The sequence below is a fragment of the Pristiophorus japonicus genome, chromosome 7 (genome assembly GCF_044704955.1).
Source record: "Pristiophorus japonicus isolate sPriJap1 chromosome 7, sPriJap1.hap1, whole genome shotgun sequence".
Classification (NCBI taxonomy): Eukaryota; Metazoa; Chordata; class Chondrichthyes; family Pristiophoridae; genus Pristiophorus; species Pristiophorus japonicus.
Window position 1 is genome coordinate 51,580,760 of NC_091983.1, and position 14,211 is coordinate 51,594,970.

Consider the following 14,211-nt stretch of genomic DNA (forward strand, 5'->3'; position numbering starts at 1 on the left):
AGTATAAAAACAGGGAAGTCTTGCTACAGTTATACAGGGTATTGGTGAGGCCACACCTGGAATACTGCGTACAGTTTTGGTTTCCATATTTAATAAAGGATATACTTGCTTTCGAGGCAGTTCAGAGGAGGTTCACTCGGTTGATTCCGGAGATGAGGGGTTGACTTTTGCAGAAAGATTGGACCTCTACTCATTGGAATTCAGAAGAATATTAGGTGATCTTATCGAAACGTATAAGATTATGAGGGAGCTTGACAAGGTGGATGCAGAAAGGATGTTTCCACTGATAGGGGAGACTAGAACTGGGGGGTATAATCTTAGAATAAGGGGCCGCCCATTTAAAACTGAGATGAGGAGGAATTTCTTCTCTCAGAAGGTTGTGAATCTGTGGCATTCATTGCCTTAGAGAGCTTTGGAAGCTGGGGCATTGAATAAATTTAAGACAGAGATAGACAGTTTCTTAACCGATAAGGGAATAAGGGGTTATGGGGAGCAGGCAGGGAAATGGACCTGAGTCCATGATCGGATCAGCCATGATTGTATTAAATGGCAGAGTAGGCACGAGGGGATATATGGCCTACTCCTGCTCCTATTTCTTATGTTCTTATGATTGTTAGAATCATAGAGCACAGAGTGAGGCTATTTTGCCCATCATAACACAAGAACATAAGACATAAGAATTAGGAACAGGAGTAGACCATCTAGCCCCTCGAGCCTGCTCCACCATTCAATAAGATCATGGCTGATCTGGCCGTGGACTCAGCTCCACTTACCCGCCCGCTCCCTGTAACCCTTAATTGCCTTATTGGTTAAAAATCTATCTATCTGTGACTTGAATACATTCAATGAGCTAGCCTCAACTGCTTCCTTGGGCAGAGAATTCCACAGATTCACAACCCTCTGGGAGAAGAAATTTCTTCTCAACTCGGTTTTAAATTGGCTCCCCCGTATTTTGAGGCTGTGCCCCCTAGTTCTAGTCTCCCCGACCAATAGAAACAACCTCTCCGCCTCTATATTGTCTATCCCGTTCATTATTTTAAATGTTTCTGTAAGATCACCCCTCATCCTTCTGAACTCCAACGAGTAAAGACCCAGTCTACTCAATCTATCATCATAAGGTAACCCCCTCATCTCCGGAATCAGCCTAGTGAATCGTCTCTGTACCCCCTCCAAAGCTAGTATATCCTTCCTTAAGTAAGGTGACCAAAACTGCACGCAGTACTCCAGGTGTGGCCTCACCAATACCCTATACAGTTGCAGCAAGACCTCCCTGCTTTTGTACTCCATCCCTCTCGCAATGAAGGCCAGCATTCCATTCGCCTTCCTGATTACCTGCTGCACCTGCAAACTAACGTTTTGGGATTCATGCAAAAGGACGCCCAGGTCCCTCTGCACCTCAGCATGTTGTAATTTCTCCCCATTCAAATAATATTCCCTTTTACTGTTTTTTTTCCCAAGGTGGATGACCTCACACATTCCGACATTGTATTCCATCTGCCAAACCTTAGCCCATTCGCTTAACCTATCCAAATCTCCTTGCAGCCTTTCTGTGTCCCCTACGCAACCCGCTTTCCCACTAATCTTTGTGTCATCTGCAAATTTTGTTACACTACACTCTATCCCCTCTTCCAGGTCATCTATGTATATTGTAAACAGTTGTGGTCCCAGCACCGATCCCTGTGGCACACCACTAACCACCAATTTCCACCCCGAAAAGGACCTATTTATCCCGACTCTCTACTTTCTGTTCGCCAGCCAATTCTCTATTCATGCTAATACATTTCCTCTGACTCCACATACCTCCATCTTCTGCAGTAATGCCTGTGCCAGTTCTTTGAAAGAGAAATCGAATTAGTCCCACTCTCCTACTCTTTCCCTACAGCCCTGCAAATGTTTCCTTTTCAAGTATTTATCTAATTCCCTTTTGAAAGTGACTATTGAATCTGCTTTCACCATCGTTTCAGGCAGGCCATTTCAGATCATAACTCACTGAATAAAAAAATGTTTTCCCCTTGTCATGTACCCTGCATGGCTACTGTTGGTACTATCACAAGGTGTGCCACCAGAGAGCACAGCAGTGGGAGACTTGTAGGTTACCTATACAGGTGTGCCTGGCCTAGTATAAAAGGCAGGCCACCAGGTGTGATCCTCACTCTGGAGTTAACAAATAAAGGACTAAGGTCACTACAGTTCAAGTACAACACATTGCCTCGTGGAGTCATTCCTCGAGCATCTAAGGTGTTAGATCTCTTAATTTTCAATGAAATGTGAACTCCTGTTGTAGTTTTAACATAACTTTTATTCTGGCAGCTGCAACAAGCTCTTGGCTTTAAGCCAGGCCTTTGTCCTTCTGAGACCACATGGCCAAAATGGCTGTTCTTATACCTGACTCAATTTACAGAAAAGAACGCGCCTTCTTTGACCTTATTGGCTCAATTGATATACTGTTACCCTTTAATTGGCTCGCTACCAAAGGTCCTAAAATGTCAAGTTGATTGATGACTTAATGCAACATGCTGAGTTGCAATTAGCAGCTTTGACTTGGGGTCTGTGAATTCTCACAGCCTGTCTGAATGCAGCCTGTTTGAATTCTCTATCAATCCTCCCTTCGATTCTTTCACAAACTGAATCATAAAACATCAGGTATCACTGGTTAAGCATTCTACAGAATAATTTCATACATGTTAATAGAGTTTCTTTCTAAAATTTGTTGATGTGTTTCGCCACATGTCCGGACTAGTAGCTTCCACACAAATTTACACCAATCTGAATTCCATCATGGCCACAATGGAAGTCTGGTTTTAGTAGGTTAATTAACCTTATTCCAATTTAATCCAAATCAATATCTTAATTCAACCAGTAAACAACCTTCCCTTAAGCATAACATACCCCTGTGCCATGTACAGACGGTCTGCTGGGACCTGCAAGGTGTCTCACCTGCGGGACAGCAGCTGCAGCTGCCTGGTCGCAACAACATTTAATCAACATAAACAAACAATATAAAAGTAAAACAATTACAACAAATAGAATTAAACCTTCCACCAATGAAGTTCCTATTGAACCTAGCCATTCAGTGGCTCCACTCCACAAAGTGAATGATGGGGGTTGCTTAAATTTTTCTACCTCCTTTTGGATATGCTCCGCTAAGTGGGTAATTTCTTTGGAGCTATCTGGGATGTACGTGCAACACTCAGTTCCGAGTAAGGTGCAAGTACCTCCCTTTTCAGCCAGGATGTAATCAAGGGCCAGTCTATTCTGTAGGGCTACTGTGCGGATTGCTACCATTTCTGCATTGATTTTAACTAAGGCCTCTGAGGTATCATTGGCTACCCGTTCCACAACGGATGCCATGTTAATGGATTCCCTTGCCAGTCTGGCGGTCCCATACCTGGGGATCAGAATGGCAAAGAACCTCTCTGTTTCTGTGATAGCTCTCTTAGGACGGTGTAAATGTTCCGACAGTGACTTTATATGATACATATAAGGCACAATGTAGGCTAAAAAGCAGGATCCTGTCCAATTCTGGGGCAGCCAAGGGTAGGCCTTGTGGCCACACACCCAATAGGTGCCATTATAGACAATGAAGGTTAACTGTTTCTTTGTCAGCAACACTCCGGGGCCTGTCCAGGCTTTTCCATCTGTTTTATTCAGAATCCCCGTTACGTTAAAAACTTCCACATCGGCCCAGTTTGGACAGTTCCGTGGCTTGATTATATTATAATTCCGGGAGCAGTTACTGTACCTCATATTTTGGCCTCCTTTAATGTTTCTAATCATGCAGACCGATTCCCCCGGTCTTCCTATTCCCGTTGTATTAGTGATAACAAAAAATGGGGGCCGTTTGGAATTATTGTACCACGGTTGGTATCCCCCTTCAAGGTAGTCAGATTGTAACCTGCTGACTTCCATTTACGTGCCCAGTTTTCCGTATCCTGAAACGCATTGCCTGTTTTTTGTTTTGATTAATTATCCACTCAGCCATTTCCGAGATATTCAAGGGAACTGGCCTCAAGGGAATCCCTCCCTTTGAGTGAATAGGAATATGCTCACACACCCAACAACTAGAAATGTTACCTTGTTTGGCATAAATGTATGACATATATAAAAAGGTATTTACATGTAATTCCCTTGCTACTCTACTATTTCCCTTTGGTGCAGAGGGTCGGCTAGTAAGAAGTAGGCAAATGCCTAGAATACCTACAGTCAGTAATACAGTAAATTTATACATTTTGGCAAAAAGTAATTGTCCTTATTAGATTTCAGCTTCAGTTACGGGTGCTCGTTTAATGTGTGAAGCATGGATCCAGGCTTTCTTTCCTTGGACTTTAATAGCTGCCTGGGTGGTCAATAACACTTGATAAGGTCCCTCCCACTTGGCACCCAAAGGTTCTTTATGCAACTTTTTCACATACACCCAGACTCCCGGGATGATGTCGTGTCCTCCTTCGGGTGGATGACCCCAAGCTGCCGATACCTGTCGGGAAACAGAACTAATAGCATTGGTTAGACTCTGACAGTATGATAACAAAGTGTCACTCATTAAGTGAATATCAGCTTTCCGTAAATCAATAGTTCCTGGCAGCGACATGGGTCTTCCTGTTATAATTTCAAATGGGCTTAGACTTGTAGTTCTGTTTTGGGTTGCCCTAATGCTACATAGCACTATTGGTAGTGCCTGGGGCCATGGTGTTCCTTCTTGGTGATATTTGGCAAGCCGTTGTTTCAGAGTTCGATTCATTCGCTCTACTTGTCCTGATGATTGTGGATGATAAGGACAGTGTAAATCCCACGTAATGTTCAGTAACCTACAGACTTCTTGGCAGACAGCACCTGTGAAGTGTGTTCCCTGATCTGAGTCAATGCTACTCGGGACTCTCCATCGGGGAATGTAATCCTTACACAAGACCTTTGCAGTGTGATTGGCTGTGGCTCTTTTAGTTGGGCCAGCTTCTACTCATCTAGAGAATCTGTCGACCATGACAAGAATGTTAGTGTATCCTTGGCATGAAGGAAGAGATATATAATCAACCTGCAGATGCTGGAATGGTCCGACAGGGGCAGGGGGCCTCAGTTGAGGCATTACCGTAATGGGTCCAGAATTATTTTTCTGGCCGACCACACAGCGGTCTGCTACCAGCTGGGCATGTTTTTTAAATCCCCGACCCCACCAGCTTTTCTGGAACTGTGCCATCATCTGTTGTGAGGCCAAGTGTCCCCACGAGTGGATCTGTTGGGCTAAAAAAAGGCATAAGCGCTTGTGGCGCGACTGGCTTGTCGGTAACTCTTTGTCTCCAGACACCATCTTCGCATAGCTTAATTCTTGCCTCAATCCATGTCCATTTTTCCTCTCGGGAGCACTCGCCTTGCATTGTTTGAAGGTCTCGTGTCAGAGTCCTGAGTGTTTTCAATCTGCACATCTGTGTTGGTTCTTCTGGAGGAATGCCCTGTGAGGCGGCATCTTTAGCTGCCTGGTCGGCTAGGGCATTTCCCTGTGCTCCTGTGGTATTTTCCTTGGTATGGGCCTTACACTTCAGGATGGACACTTCCTGAGGTAATTGTGTGGCCTCCAGTAAGTCTCAACTTCTTTTCCATTTCGGATAGGTGTACCAGCAGCAGTGAGGAATCCTCTTTTCCGCCATAACAGACCAAAGTCGTGAGCGACTCCAAAAGCATAACGCAAATCTGTGTAGACATTAGCTGTCTGTCCTTCTGCTAGTTGACATGCTTCTGACAGGGCCCGTAACTCGGCCTGTTGTGCTGACGTTCCTGAGGGTAAACATCCTTTTACCACTACTTCATATAAGGTTGTAACTGCCCATCCTGCTTTTCTGGTACCATTGTCAACAAAGGAGGAACCATCTGTGAACAGGATGAGGTCTGGGTTGTGTAGGGGCTCCTCTTCTGCTAAGGCTGCTTCTTCTGTTTCTTTTAAAATCTCCACGCAGTCATGCTCTTCACATTCTCCCCCCTCTTGCTCCCTCGATTCTGACATCGGGAGCATAATTGCGGGATTAACCGGGCTGACCCAGACGATATGGAGATTAGGAGCTTCCAAAACTGCTGTTCAGCGGGTCCATCTAGCTGCCATCACCTGAGACATTCTATTCATAGACAGCAAAGCGTGTACGGTGTGGGGACACTTGACAATCAGCTTTTGGTCGAGGACTAGACCCGCAGTGATCATTACCGCTCGACATGTAGCTTCCATGGCCCTTAGGCAACTTCCCCATCCAAGGGCTACCACATCCAGTTTTGCCGAATAATAGCCAATAGGTCTTTGCCGATCCCCATGTTCTTGTGTCAGTATAGCTGTCATGCATCCTTCTTTCTCATGGACAAGCAGGGTAAATGGCTTACCACTGTCGAACCTCCGGTGCCAGAGGCACCGACCAAAATCTGTTGGCCATATCTCTAACCGAGAAATATTTATGTTCCGGTTTGAGGGCATTAAAAATGATGGAGGGATCTGCGACCAAAGGAGCTTTTTGATCAATACACTGGTTAGCTTTCCTATAATCGACAGTCAAACGCCAAGTCTCATTAGATTTCTGTACCGGCCACACGGGGCTATTGGAGGAGCTATGCGTTTTAATAAGCACCCCTTGTTTCTCCAATTAAGAACATAAGAACATAAGAATTAGGAACAGGAGTAGGCCATCTAGCCCCTCGAGCCTGCTCCGCCATTCAATAAGATCATGGCTGATCTGGTCGTGGACTCAGCTCCACTTACCCGCCCTCTCCCCGTAACCCTTAATTCCCTTATTGCTTAAAAATCTATCTATCATTGACTTGAAAACATTCAATGAGCCAGCCTCAACTGCTTCCTTGGGCAGAGAATTCCACAGATTCACAACCCTCTGGGAGAAGAAATTCTTTCTCAACTCGGTTTTAAATTGGCTCCTCCGTATTTTGAGGCTGTGCCCCCTAGTTCTAGTCTCCCCCACCAATGGAAACAACCTCTCTGCCTCTATATTGTCTATCCCTTTCATGATTTTAAATGTTTCTATAAGATCACCCCTCATCCTTCTGAACTCCAAGGAGTAAAGACCCAGTCTACTCAATCTATCATCATAAGTTAACCCCCTCATTTCTCGAATCAGCCTAGTGAATCGTCTCTGTACCCCTTCCAAAGCTAGTATATCCTTCCTTAAGTAAGGTGACCAAAACTGCACGCAGTACTCCAGGTGCGGTCTTACCAATACCTTATACAGTTGCAGCAACACCTCCCTGCTTTTGTACTCCATCCCTTTCGCAATGAAGGCCAACATTTGCCTTCCTGATTACCTGCTGCACCTGCAAACTAACCTTTTGGGATTCATGCACAAGGACCCCCAGGTCCCTCTGCACCACAGCATGTTGTAATTTCTCCCCATTCAAATAATATTCCCTTTTACTGTTTTTTTTCCCAAGGTGGATGACCTCACACTTTCCGACATTGTATTCCATCTGCCAAACCTTAGCCCATTCGCTTAACCTATCCAAATCTCCTTGTAGCCTCTCTGAGTCCTCTACACAACCCGCTTTCCCACTAATCTTTGTGTCATCTGCAAATTTTGTTGCACTACACTCTGTCCCCTCTTCCAGGTCATCTATGTATATTGTAAACAGTTGTGGTCCCAGCACTGATCCCTGTGGCACACCACTAACCACTGATTTCTAAAAGGACCCATTTATCCCGACTCTCTGCTTTCTGTTCGCCAGCCAATTCTCGATCCATGCTAATACATTTCCTCTGACTTCGCGTACCTTTATCTTCTGCAGTAACCTTTTGTGTGGCACCTTATCGAATGCCTTTTGGAAATCTAAATACACCACATCCATCGGTACACCTCTATCCACCATGCTCGTTATATCCTCAAAGAATTCCAGTAAGTTAGTTAAACATGATTTCCCTTTCATGAATCCATGCTGCGTCTGCTTGATTGCACTATTCCTATCCAGATGTCCCGCTATTTCTTCCTTAATGATAGCTTCAAGCATTTTCCCCACTACAGATGTTAAACTAACCGGCCTATAGTTAAACTAGGCCTAACAGGCCTTTTGCCTGCCCCCTTTTTTAATCAGAGGCGTTACATTAGCTGCTCTCCAATCCGCTGGTACCTCCCCAGAGTCCAGAGAATTTTGGTAGATTATAACAAATGCATCTGCTATAACTTCTGCCATCTCTTTTAATACCCTGAGATGCATTTCATCAGGACCAGGGGACTTGTCTACCTTCAATCCCATTAGTCTGTCCAGCACTACCTCCCTAGTGATAGTGATCATCTCAAGGTCCTCCCTTCCCACATTCCTATGACCAGCAATTTTTGGCGTGGTTTTTGTGTCTTCCACTGTGAAGACGGAAGCAAAATAATTGTTTAAGGTCTCAGCCATTTCCACATTTCCCATTATTAAATCCCCCTTTTCATCTTCTAAGGGACCAACATTTACTTTAGTCACTCTTTTCCGTTTTATATATCTGTAAAAGCTTTTACTTTCTGTTTTTATGTTTTGCGCAAGTTTACCTTCGTAATCTATCTTCCCTTTCTTTATTGCTTTTTTAGTCATTCTTTGCTGTTGCTTAAAATCTTCCCAATCCTCTAGTTTCCCACTAACTTTGGCCACCTTATACGCATTGGTCTTTGATTTGATACTTTCCTTTATTTCCTTGGTTATCCACTGCTGGTTATCTCTTCTCTTGCCGCCCTTCTTTTTCACTGGAATATATTTTTGTTGCGCATTATGAAAGAGCTCCTTAAAAGTCCTCCACTTTTGAATAATTGCTGAATAACCGGTAAGATTCCCGCGATGGCAGTTGGACTGATGGGATACTGTTTAGTGCATGGAGGCTTGGTCCCGGTAAATGACGCAGACTCCATCTGGAGTAGGCCACAATCGTTCTTATCTTTAGCTCATCTTATCTTTAGTTCCTTCAATTCTTCTTTCTTCAAAGTTCTAATTGACCATGTCACCCGACCATCCTCAAAATGCAACGATGAATCTACTTGGATTAGAAAGTCCATTCCCAAAAGGGGTTGATCTACTGGGCCTATCCAGACTGGCGTGGTTAGTTCATGTGGACCCAGCCCTATAAGTACTGGTGTTGTCCTTTTAATTTCCATTTTATGGCCCCCAATTCCATAGGCTGTACGTGCCCTACCATCCAACGGCAAAAGTCTCCATATTGTAGGGGTAAGCATGTTAATTCCGCCCCTGTGTCTAAAAGACAGTCCACATCCTTATCGCCCACCCTCACAGTTATATATAGCCCATCTCCCCTTTGTTGTAGCCTGTTTGAATTCTCTATCATAAGGACACAACAATTGGTGACGAGATTATGAACTTTCATGCGAAAATGGCTACCCTTGGTACGTTGCAGCAGTTCACTGATGGTGATGATTGGGACGCCTTTGTGTAGAGGTTCGAACATTTCTTCACAGCAAATGACCTGGCAGGAGATGACCCGGCCACACTGGCTGATAAGCACACAGCTATCTTATTAACCAGTTGTGGTCCCACCATCTATGGCCTCATCAGGGACTTGCTGGCACCAGCGAAGACAACGACCATGTCATACAAGGAGCTTGTAACTCTGATCCAGGAGCAACTCAAGCCCAAGGAGAGCATCCTCATAGCCAGACATCGGTTCTATACCCACCGATGGCCCGAAGACCAGGAAATCGCGAAATGCGCTGCAGACCTCAGGAGGCTGGCGACACCATGCGAGTTCGGCAACCACCTTAACGAAGCGCTGTAGGACATTTTTATTATTGGAATTGGCCATGAGGGCCTTCTTCATAAGCTACTGTCAGCGTATACCACAGTCACACTGCAGAAGGCCATCTCTGTGAGCCAGGCATTCATGACCTCGACCTGCGGCTCTAGGCAGATGACTCACCTTCAGGACTCAAACTCAGCAGGTACAGTGCACAGAGTAGCGCCATTTAGAGGCTGGACTGCAGAGCGCGAACCCTCTCAGGGAAGAGAGAACAGGCCCACAAGTCCCTTAACTCAGAGTCTGCTGAGGGGGCTAATCGAATAGCTCCATGCTGGCGTTGCAGAGGGAGTCACAGGGCTCACCAGTGCCGCTTTAAAGACTATATATGCAAAGGCTGCAGCACAAAGGGCTACTTCCAGGTAATGTGTAAGAGAAATATGACTCACTGTGTCGATGAAGAATCTGCAGATGGCCAGGAATCTAGCGCGGATAATGAATCGATAGGCAGAGAGGCAGCCCAGCCCCATGGGGAGGTACATAGTATGTTTACCTGTACCATTGAGTATTCCCCGCTGAAGCTGGAAGTCGAGATAGATGGCGTTCCAGTCTTCATGGAAGTGGACACGTGGGCGAGCCAGTCAGTGATGAATCAGGAAGCCTTTGAGAGGCTGTGGGACAATCAAGCTGAACGACTCAAGTTGGTCCCGGTTCAGGCAAAGCAACGCACCTACACCGATGAATTTATCCCAGTGCAAATGTAAAGGTACTCCATGATGACGCGATGCACAAGTTACCCCTGTGGATTGTTGCAGGTGATGGACCAATGCTGCTCAGCAGAAGGTGGATGGAAAATATCTATTGGAAGTGGGAAGATTTCACCCCTCCAGCGATAGAAGCCCTCTGCGCTCAGAGGCAAAGCAAGCCCTCACCTGAGGGTGGACCTGGCATCGGAGAGTAGACCAGCATGGAACCCGAGGCACAGACCGCTCAGCACGACTGCGTGGAGATGATCCAGCTGAGACGACCCGAACGCACTTTCCAGGCTCCAGTGGCAGGACTCTGGAGGAAGAAAATCGGATCCAGAGGCAACTTCCCAGCTTCGGAGGCAGAACTCGGGGAGAAGAGGGTCACCGCAGTCAACATCATGGATGGATGAAAGATGGCACCCAAACCACGAGGTGAGGTGCTGAAAAAAAAGATGGCTGCGGCCAGACCACGAGGTGCAGCGCTGATGGAGCAACACGTGGCACCAAACAGAGAAGAGGATTGGGGTAAAGCAAGCAAGGCTCTTTTAAAGGAGGCCTGCAACTCACTGCAATTAAAGGCACAGTTCCACACACTTAAGCAATGTAATAGCAACTGTAAGTCAGAGACAAAATGTGTAATTGATCATGTAAAATGTGTAATTGATGATCTGAATTGTGCACATGGAACCAGCGAGGAAAAATTGCGCGATCGCGATCGGACCCATAGAGTGTCCAGCATAAGAAATGAAAAGTTGTGTGATGTAGGTTTTCAACTGAACGCAGCCAATGCAGTAGGCAGGCATCCATCGGGAGCATACAGGTCCAGCGAGCTACCCAATGCCATAGCCTGTGTCCCGGGGACCAGAGTCATGCACCATGGAGTGTGGCCACAAGCAGCCAACACACAAAACTGCAGAGCGAGCGACCTCAGCAGGGCAATGGCACCGGTATCGATACCCTGCCCCTGATCAGCTCCACCTCTCAGGCACCCAATGGCACCAACTGCCACGAGCCTGAAAGAGCAGACTGTGCTAAGGTGCAGTCCCCAGACCCTATCGCCACCAAGGCCATACCCGTAAATGAAGGGTCACCAGCCACAGTTCCCCCAAAGGGGACCGGGACCAGCCAGGACCCCAAACCAAACAACGCCCAGGCCAGCGAGTCAGTAGTTCCCTGTGCACTGCTAGACGACAGCTCCTCAGGGAGCAGCTGTGACCCAGGGCGCAAAGAAAGGACAGGAAGGTCACAGGCACCTGTGAACCGGCCCGACACTAGAGACCACGGCAACAGCCCCAAGAGCAGGCAACTCGAGCTAACCATGTTCCCACGGCCAGCGTTGGGCACTGCGCCGTCACCAGACTGCAGGGACACCATCCAGCAGCTCTGGAACTAGTCTGTCCTTATTAGCGGTCACTGCATCAATAAGGTATCTCACCAGTCTAACGTACTTGTCTCACAATGGAACCACAAATGTAACGCAAACCTATTTTCCTGAACTTGAATGTATATGAAAGCAATGAGCCTCCAGCATAATCTATATGTGGGGAGGGAAGGGGGAGAATGGAGTGGTCAGGGACACACACACAAACAGCAACTAGCAGCACTCTACTGCACCAACCACTCACCCTAGATTGAAACGACCTGCCAAGGGTCAACCAGAGTTAAGCGAGAGTACAGTCAATGCAGAGGCGATTTGCACTAAAGGCTCGGGGGAGAGTGATGTCATATATCCTACATGGCTACTGTTAGTACTATCACAAGGTGTGCCACTAGAGAGCACAGCACTGGGAGACTTGCAGGTTTCCTGTACAGGTGTGCCTGGCCTAGTATAAAAGGCAGGTTACCAGGAAAGGACTAAGGTCACTACAGTTCAAGTACAACACATTGCCTCGTGGGGTCATTACTAGAGCATCTAAGGACACAACACCCCTCTCCCCTCTGGTTCTTTTGCCAATTATTTTAAACCTGTGTCATCTGGTTATCAACCATCCTACCATCCCCTTTCTTAAAATTTGGAATAAAGTAACTTTTGATTGTTAATTCAGCCCATAACCAGATAAAATAACAGACGCCTCACTCACTGGTCTTACAATAATTAAACCTCTCTCTGCCAATACAATGCTGCTCCTTTTCCCATCTTGTAACCCCACTTTTTAAAAAAGGAGGGAAGAGAGAAACCAGGGAATTATAGACCGGTTAGCCTGACAGCGGTGGTGGGGAAAATGCTGGAATCAATTATTAAAGATGTAATAGCAGCGCATTTGGAAAGCAGTGACAGGATCGGTCCAAGTCAGCATGGATTTATGAAAGGGGAATCATGCTTGACAAATTTTCTACAGTTTTTTGAGGATGGAACTAATAGAGTGGATAAGGGAGAACCAGTGGATGTGGTGTATTTGGACTTTCAAAAGACTTTTGACAAGGTCCCATACAAGAGATTAGTGTGCAAAATCAAAGCACATGGTATTGGGGGTAATGTATTGACGTGGATAGAGAACTGGTTGGCAGACAGGAAGCAAAAAGTGGGAATAAACGGGTCCTTTTCAGAATGGCAGGCAGTGACTAGTGGGGTACAGCAAGGTTCAGTGCTGGGACCCCAGCTATTTACAATATACATTAATGATTTGGACAAAGGAATTGAATGTAATATCTCCAAGTTTGCAGATGACACTAAGCTGGGTGGCAGTGTGAGCTGTGAGGAGGATGCTAAGAGGCTGCAGGGTGACTTGGACCAGTTAGGTGAATGGACAAACGCATGGCAGATGCAGTATAATGTGGGTAAGTGTGAGGTTATCCAGTTTGGTGGCAAAAACAGGAAGGCAAATTATCTGAATAGTGACAGATTAGTAAAAGGGGCAGGTGCAACGAGACCTGGGTGTCATGGTACATCAGTCACTGAAGGAAGGCATACAGGTACAGCAGGCAGTAAAGAAAGCAAATGGCATGCTTGCCTTCATAGCTAGGGGATTTGAGTGCAAGAGCAGGGAGGTTTTACTGAAGTTATACAGGTGAGACCACATCTTGAGTATTGTGTGCAGTTTTGGTCTCCTAATCTGAGGAAGGACATGCTTGCTATTTAGGGAGTGCAGCGAAGGTTCACCAGACTAATTCCTGGGATGACAGGACTGACATATGAAGAAAGACTGGATCGGCTAGGCTTATACTCACTGGAATTTACAAGAATGAGAGGGGTTCTCAGAAATATATAAAATTGTGACGGACTGGACAGGTTAGATGCAGGAAGAACGTTCCCGATGTTGGGGCAGTCCAGAACCAGGTTCACTGTCTAAGGATAAGGGGTAAGCCATATATGACCGAGATGAGAAGAAACCTTTTCACCCAGAGAGTGGTGAACCTGTGGAATTCTCTACCACAGAAAGTTGTTGAATATATCCAACAAACTGGACTCAAGAGGGAGTTAGATGTGGCCCTTACAGCTAAGGGGATCAGGGGGTATGGAGAGAAGGCGGGAGTGGGGTACTGAAGTTGTATGATCAGCCATGATCATATTGAATGGCAGTGCAGGCTCGAAGGGCCGAATGGCCTGCTCCTGCACCTATTTTCTATGTTTCTATGGAATTACACTGATTATTTTTTGACACTCTCTTGTGCTGGCGCTGTGCCTTTTTTTCTTCCTCATGGTTGCACAGTGCCTCTTTCAAGTAGATGCAGTTGCGCCTTTTCAATCTCCAATTTAAACATTTCTAACTGATGTGCATGGGGCTTATTCTGTCTTACCTGCTCCCACTAGTCCTGGTGTTATTTAGG

The 14,211-nt window shown here is 46.0% G+C and overlaps 1 protein-coding gene across 1 annotated transcript in view; it reads left to right on the forward strand.

The window, feature by feature from the left end:
- The window catches only part of rps7 (ribosomal protein S7), a 439,982-nt gene that overhangs the window by 373,987 nt on the left and 51,784 nt on the right, over positions 1-14,211 (forward strand). The gene's annotated exons all lie outside the window — the stretch shown is intronic.